An 8631-nucleotide genomic window follows, 5' to 3' on the forward strand; every position below is an offset into this window, starting at 1 on the left:
CGGTACGCGGGCCTCTCACTGTCGCGGCCTCTCCCGCTGCGGAGCACAGGCTCCGGACGCGCAGGCTCAGCGGCCACGGCTCACGGGCCCAGCCGCTCCGCGGCATGTGGGATCCTCCCGGACCGGGGCACGAACCCGTGTCCCCTGCGTCGGCAGGCGGACTCTCAACCACTGCGCCACCAGGGAAGCCCTCGAGTTTCACTTTTAGGTCATAATCCCAGGGAAGTCTCCTGCAGATAGGGTATCATCCTGGCTGCCCTCAGGCTAGAGGGCAGGGAGAAGACGGTAGCTATGGTTCTCAGGATTCGGTAAATCAGTACAATCTCCCTGATTTCAAGACTGTATAATACCACTTGACTTTTGCTGATACCTTCCAATCCAGAAACGTCTATTTTATCATCTGTACCAAAACAACCCTCTCCATTCCTATTATGGAGTGAAAGAGGGGCAGTTAGTTACCTGCTTGTATAAAGCTGGGGAGCAGATCTGAACTTTCAGCCAATACTCCTAATTTTAGTCCTATCTTCACTCTCATTTCCAAGGGGCTCTTGTTGCTGAAAATTCCTGAGCTTCGCACAAGTCGTCAGTATAAATTAGGCTACATCTTCCTTTCTCCTCTGCTCAGTAAGCTATCACTCATCCACCTGTATCCCAGATTCCAAAATGCTATGGCTGTTGCCCCATTCCTTTGGTCTTATAGATATGTAACTTAAAAAAATCCCTTAAGTGTCACTTTAATCGTGTTTCAGGAAGTGCCAGGAACTAAATAAAACATGTACCATCTTTAACCTGAAACCTGTTAGTCACTCTTCATCCTTTCACGTTGACATTGAAATGGGGATTACTCAATTTAAAAAAAAAATTTTTTTAACCATTTAGACAAGACCCAATGTTCAGGTAGAACAGGAAGTAGGGAAAAGAGGAATTTGGGGTGAAACTGAATTTAATAATTGTATGTTTTCTGTAAACAAGGATGTCACATTGTCCTAACGATGCATTGGGCATTGCGGGAAATAAAAATATGTCCGTATTTCAGAGCAGCCTTTAAAAATTCTCAAAAAGGTTAAATACTAAAGAGGTTCTTGAATGGATAATTAGCCTAAAAAAGGGTATCTGGAGGGGGGAAAACCATGACAGAAGAGTGGAATGGTAAGAGGCAAACTCAATGGAGGAAAAAGGACTTAAACTCAGTTTCGAAGAATAAACGTTACAAACATTTCTACTGTACAGTCTGCATAATGTGTATTAGATACAAAGTGATCAGTTGATGGAGAAATAAGATTTATTTAATGCAGACTAAGGCAGAAAGGAAAAAAAGCTCTTCGACTTAAAATACAGCTGCTTTAAGTTTCTACTCTCAGTTTTTCACCATAGCGGGTCATTACGATGTTGAAATCATTTTTTAAAATACCAGTTTAGTTCACTACAAACTTGTGAAAAGGGATACAGTGAAATATACTTTTCAGTGATGTTCATGTTTTGAAGTTACACTCCTGTGGATACTGAAAACATCATTATCATTGAAATACCTGCTGGTAAAACAACCTTGTTACTGTGTGCCTGCAACCCTCTAGTTCCTAACGCCATTCATCTCCCTGAAATAAACGTCTTCACAGCATGATTCTTGATAACACACAGTTTTAAGGACTCTCATGATTGTCTTGGGCAGACTGACTCTAATTGGATGGATCTACATATGAGAAGAATTCCAAGGGGAGCAATTGTGCCTGTTTGAAAATGGGATGATGCTGCGCAGAGACCAATCTGCCTTCCGCCTCGGGCCTGGGTAGGGGCAGGTGGGAGTTCAGTGTGGATAGGCTGTGGGAGAAGTCCAAACGCAGAAGCTCTGTGGGGTGGGGAAGGGACTCTAAAGCATTAATGAGCCTGTAACTCGGGAGACAAAGGGGAGACACTGAAGTTTTCTGAAGAGGCAGTAATGTCACCAAAGAGATATTTCTCAAAATCATGTAATCTGCCAGTGCTCCACAGGGCCGAAAACCAAGTCACAGGCTACTGGTCAGACCCTAAGTAATACAGAGATCCAAGGTCATGCGAGACTGGCCTGGGCTGCCCGGCAATGGACGTGTGAGAGAACTCACTGCAGAGATCGATGAAACTGAATCATCTCTACTGACAGTACGACAGACACAGTCCATCGAGGAAAAGGGATGGGACTGAATTAGTACCGACGAAAGGACTTACACTAAAGTAGTGTTTCAACTAAATCCATGGTCTCCTTTGGCTTTTAATTCAAGAAACGTTTCCTGAGCATCTACTACGTGCGAGGCAGACGGGCTTTGCTCATCGCTTTGTCTCGTTACCTTATAGGCTGAATGTAAAAAATTCCAGCTAATTGATTTCACAGACTGATTGATGTTCTTCTGTAAAAACAAGATTGATTCTTTTACAGACACAGCAATACTGATTCTTCCAATATGTTCTTCTCTCCCGGTGCAGAGTCGAATGGACTAAATTAGGGCCAACTCGATACGAAGAGCAGAAGAGAGGCATTAAGAGAACAAGGTCCACTGGGCCCAATACTGCCTCAATTACCTTAACTCCATTATTCCTGTTTATATTATTCCTTTAATCGATCTCTCCTTTCAGTTATTCATACTTACCCTTGCCAAAATCACAAGTAATAGGATTACGGTCTTCTGAGCTCAGTGGCAGCAGACTTTCAATATATTTATATGAATATTTATATAAATATATATGTGTATTTCTGAATTTGTGATTGTCTCCAGATCTGCAATGGAGAAGTTTTAAATTGAATCAAGTCTTCCAGAGGCCATCTCTTAGAAAGATGCAGAGCTTCTTAATGCAAGATAGGTGCTTTTACCTGTTTTGTCCTTTGTCACTCGCTGTCAAGACCAGGCACACATGGCTTAATGGCTTTCTAAGTTTCTTCTTCCCATGTCTCAGCCTTAGGGCGGTTTAACTAGTTTTCAGAGTGGACCACTTTTCTGTCCATATCCCAGCTTTTCTGTTTAATGTAATCCTTCTCCCTTCACCGACAAGTATCCTGCCCTGCAAGAGTGTCATCTGGACCCTACGTTAACCACTGCCTCTTCCATACGACAAGTAATCAACCCCTCGGTTCCACCTCTGTAGCAGCCTTACAAATGAAAGGAACTCTGTTTTCCCTCCACTCTTAACAAACGTCAATGCAGCATTTATAATATGTAAGAGGCTGCACTTTGGGCACAAACAGGACACGTAATAGGTATGTAGGCCGTTTCCTCAGCACCTGCCAGCCCTTCTGAGAGTGTTAGAGAACTAACCCATGAGATAAGAGAGGCATGTGACACCGTGATGTGAGGAGTACACTGAAAGTTCCCCTGCAGTGAGGAAGGGGTAAATTACTCATGAGTGGAGAAAAGTTTCATAAAGGGGATGGATTTGAGTGATGTCCTGAAGGATGGGGGGTTCTGAAGATGGAGGCTGGAAGGACAAAGGAACAAACTGTGTGTGAGAAGCAAAGCAGGCGAGTGCAGCTAGGACAGATGATTTACAGAGTAAATGACCCAGCATTTACTGGGCATATACCCTTCAAAAACCATAATTCAAAAAAGAGCCAAGTACCACAATGTTCATTGCATCTCTATTTACAATAGCCAGGACGTGGAAGCAACCTAAGTGTCCATCGAAAGATGAATGGATAAAGAAGATGTGGCACATATATACAACGGAATATGACTCAGCCATCAAAAGGAATGAAATTGAACTATTTGTAGTGAGGTGGATGGACCTAGAGACTGTCATACAGAGTGAAGTAAGCCAGAAAGAGAAAAACAAATACCGTATGCTAACACATATATATATGGAATCTAAAAAAGAGTAGCATGGACATATATACACTACCAAACGTAAAATAGATAGCTAGTGGGAAGCAGCCACATAGCACAGGGGGATCAGCTCAGTGCTTTGTGACCACCTAGAGGGCTGGGATAGGGAGGGTGGGAGGGAGGCGCAAGAGGGAGGCGATATGGGGATATATGTATATGTATAGCTGATACAATTTGTTATACAGCAGCAACTAACACACTATTGTAAAGCAATTATACTCCAATAAAGATGTTAAAAAAAAAGAGAGAGAGAGAGAGGGCGCTGAGCTCTTCGAGAGCAGGGTTAGGAAGCCCTGACTTCCCTCTAGCAGCAGTGAGGCGTTTGGCAGGAGATAAGCCTGTTAACACAGGCAGCCTCCTTGCAAGGTGCAGGATGAAGCCGAGGCAACTGCAGGTTGCAGACCTGAGGTGGAAGGAAGGCTCACAGTATGTAAGGGGACCTTCTCCATCGATGCCTGCTTTCCCGCAGAGCCTCAGCCAGCCCTACACCCTCCCTCCCACCTCATGCTCCAGCAACGCCTCCCAAACAGCGAGCGGTACACACACACCCTGCTCCCCACACCTCCCTGCTAGGCCGCCCACCCTTTCTCCTTTAGAATGTTCTCTCTCCACCACATGGGTCCATCTGGCAAGGTGCTTACTCTTTTCAATGTCCACTCAAATGCCACCTTCTCTTTGAAGCATTTCCTGACTTCCCCAAGCCACCTCCGTTGCTCTTTTTCCTGTGTGTGCGGAGCACATAGTACAGAGCCCCATCACAGCAACAATTTCTGCACGACTGTCTCCCACCGAAATCGTGACCACCTTGATGCTATCCCCAGAGCCATTTTTGGCACATGTGAGAAGAACAATACTTGAACGGACGAGTGAGTGAATGAGCAAATGAACAAACTGAATGGTCATATAAACAAACAAAAACAAAAGGAAGGAAAAGCCATGAAAATGATGGTCATAGATGAAAAGGGGAAAAGAAAGTGAAAATATGAAAGAATTATAGAAAACTGGATAGAGCTTAGTGAGGGCTAAATGTCAGGGCAGCAAGACATGGAGGAGTATATGCCGAGCCTCTCAGTTCTCTGCCAGAAGCCCTCTGTGCTCCTCTTCACGACTTCTGTATCACCAGCTTAAAAGCTCTGAGTATAAACTTACAGATTTAAAAGAAACAACAAAAAAAAAGAACCGTCAGGAGACAGGCAGAAAAAGAACCCAAAGGGAACAAACACGAAGATTCGTATCTTAACTTACCCGTGTGCAAATATTTTCAGAGAAAGTCTGACAGAATCTTGATTCAAAGTATCATTTCTTTAATTAAAATGTTTCCTGTGTATCATAAAAACACTCTAAAATTTCAGAGGCCTTAAAACTACCGTGTCAATGATTAACTAAAAAAACATAAAAATCATTTCCCCTTCTTTTAAAAGTCAGAGTTTCACAGTGAATATGCATATTATTATCAATTCCACAAAACAGGTATATCTGAATTTTCCGAAATCTCAGATTAGAGAAATTAGAAAGTGCAAAATGGAAGAGGGGAAAAAGACTTGGCAACAATAAGTTAGTTTTTAGTTTTCAAGACACTTGAGAGAAGTGTTAGGTACACACAAAATAACCTAGTTATTAAAATAAGATTTATTAGAATGTTGTAATTGTAGCAGTGCCACTTTAGGGTACGAAACAAGCTGTTTAAGGACTGTTTAACGACCGAGATGCAATTGCTCACTGAACTCGACACGCCATCATCAAAGAGCTCTTCCACCATCACTCTGATATGGTCATTGTGTGACCAAATCAAATTGTTTTACTTTTAATTTAGGCCTGTAGACATTCTCACACACCAAACGAGGGGATTCACGTGGAAGTTAGTATAGAAGGATAGTAAGCACTTGTAATAGAGGGTAGTCAGCAATTCAATAAAATGGAAAAGACAAGCAAGCAGTGGAGGTGCCAGGATGAAGTGATACAACCATGTACGATGGCATTTGGTGGAACCGTGCCTGCAGGCATCCCACACATCATAAAAATTTGCCTTGTGATTCACCAATTTTGTTAGGACTAACGTCAGCGTGAAAAAGGCTAAAATGAATTTTTATTTTCATTTTCATTTTCTACTGCCTGTCATCATCTTATAAATCCAGTGCTGTCTAGGCCAACACTATCCCTCGGCCATGGGATGACCTGCAGCCCCACCCCCAGGAATAGGAAAGCTTCCGTGGGGTTGGGAAGCCTGGAAGTCAATTATCCCAGCCCACCTGATGTCCAGCCTTGGGGAGCCCAGGTGGGAGCCACACAGTCTGTATCTAGATGTTGGCCCGCCCACCTGCAGCACTAACCCGGGGCCTGAAATCATTTCACAGGGACTCTAAAGATGCTTGCTTCATTCCCAGGACCAAGTCCCCACGGGCCTTGGACTTCTCTCAGCAGGAGGCTTCCTTTTGGGACAGAAAGGTAATCCTTTCCTGGAAGTCACAGTAGATACGTCCAGAAAGCTCTACCCTTGCAGGAAATAAGGGTTTTCTAAATGAACATCGCTGAGGAACGGATCACTTAAGTGCTATCTTGAGACCAGGATCCTCACATGTTACCAATACTCAAATCTTAAGCAACACGCAAAAGACCATTGCTAATAATTTCTACCCGAGGAAGCACAGAGAAGAGAGAACACGCAACGGGAGCAGACCTGTTTCAGGACCGCATTTAGAGATGAGAGCTCTGGAACAGACGTTAAATTTAATAAGCCCAAAGTGACGCAGCTGGAAAGAAAGAATAGCCCGGCTAAGTATGATTGCAATGGTATTGAATTAGCTGGAAAGATATCTTCATGTCCTGATAGAGGTGGCGTGTAAATTGCCAGCTCAGCCTGCCATGCAGTAGAGAAAGCGGGCCTGGCTCACAGAGAGGGCTACATTTTTGAAGAAGTCTACTTGCTCTTACTTTTAAAGGAAAGCTCGTGTCCCGTTTATGATGTTGTTGAACCGGGACTATCCTAAAAGTAAGAGGTCACTGAGGATAAGGGAGCCGAAGAGCTGCCCACCTCTGGTCACTGCACTTTGCTTTTGCCAAATGAATTCGACCACAGTCACTATGGTCTTTGCCATTCATTCATTCAACCAATATTGAGCAAGAAGCTTTGTGCTAGTTTCTTTAGGGAAAACCAAGAGGAACGAAGTCCCCTTTCCTTAGATAGTGTTATGGGTTGAATTACGTGTGCCAAAAAGTATGTGGAAGTCTTAATTAAATGTGGCCTCATTTAGATGTAGAATCTATGCAGATGGTCAAATTATGATGAAGTCATCCCATATGACAGGTGTCTTTAAAAGGGCAGAAATTTGAACACAGATAAACAATGCGAAGACACAGGAAGAAGACGGCCGTTCATAGGCCAAGGAGCACCTGAGGCTACCAGAAGCTAGGAGAAAGGCATGGACCATATTCTCCCTCCCAACTCTCAGGAAGAACCAAGCCTGCTGACACCTTGATTTCAGATTTCTAGCCTCCAGAACCGCGTGATGATAAGTGTCTGTCGTTTAAGCCACCCAGTTTGTGTTCTTTTGTCACAGCTGCCAGAGAAAACTAATACAGACTGGGTCACAAAAGAAGCAAGGCCGATGACAAAATTGCCATGGTCAATGGAACTCCCGGGCGGGTCTATCCACAGATGGTCTGATTCAATTAACAGGGCCAGGTTCAGTCAGTGGACCAGAGATCATCACCATCTATGTCCTTTCCATAAAGACCATCAAAGAAAAGAGATGGTTTATATCCTATACAGAGGCTGACCCAAAGTTTAATACTCTAAAAAGATGATTAGAAAGAAAGAAGCCATAAAGGTTAATGGAAAATTAATCTTGGTGACCTAGTGGGGCAAATCAAAGTTGTGGGACATACATTTATTTAAAAGGAAAATGCAAAGAATCTTTAGAAGGGCAACTTCAGATAAGGGAACAGAGATAAGACTTTAATTAAAAGAGTCTTCAGTATTCACCTATTTACATCAATGTTGAAAAGATTAAAGCCTTCTGATAAGGTAATAAAGATGAACAATAGCAATAACTCTATGTTAACACTGTAGGAGATGGAAAGAGATTCCAGGTGACCAGTCCTGTTTCCTCCCTGGTTGTCTACAGAACCCCTGTTGTAGGTACTCTGAGATGCTCCCCAAATGCACATTAGTTCACTGAGACCACCCATGACTGGCCCTCTGCACCCCAGTATAAGTGAGTAAAACACAAGAGAGTGATGTCAACTGAATGATTAAGCTGCATCACTTCTCATACAGTGACAAGCAAGCTGCCAGTGGCCGTGCTCGTCGCTTGCGGTACCCACCATCCCTTTACCTGAACATGGTGAGCGCTCTCTCCTCCACGGGTTATAAAGATGGCATCATGCTGGCTGCAAAGGACCTGTAAAATAAAGGCAGCCGCGTTAGGGAAAACTTCGAACAGCAAACTCAGAGAGCTGTTGGAATCTATATAAGCAGATGCAAGGTTTCACTTGCAAAGTTCGAGCTGAATGTTGCCCCTTCCTACTTCCAACCATTCTAATTGACTGTCCTTGGAGAAGGTCTCTGCATGGTCACAATCCATAAAGGCAAAGGTCTCATCATAAACACAGCCCTTGAACTGTCGATCTTCCACAGAATATTTGTGCTTTAAAGGTCGTCCTTGTTGCTAGAGTAGCTACACCAGGGCTAGGGGTCAGGGCCAGGGCCTCCCAAATCTGCAAAAGCCTACATAAATAAAGCTGTATATTAGTTAAGGGCAGTACAACCTAGAGTATCATTTGA

Source organism: Lipotes vexillifer, unplaced genomic scaffold (genome assembly GCF_000442215.2).
Source record: "Lipotes vexillifer unplaced genomic scaffold, Lipotes_vexillifer_v1.1 scaffold479, whole genome shotgun sequence".
NCBI lineage: Eukaryota > Metazoa > Chordata > Mammalia > Artiodactyla > Lipotidae > Lipotes > Lipotes vexillifer.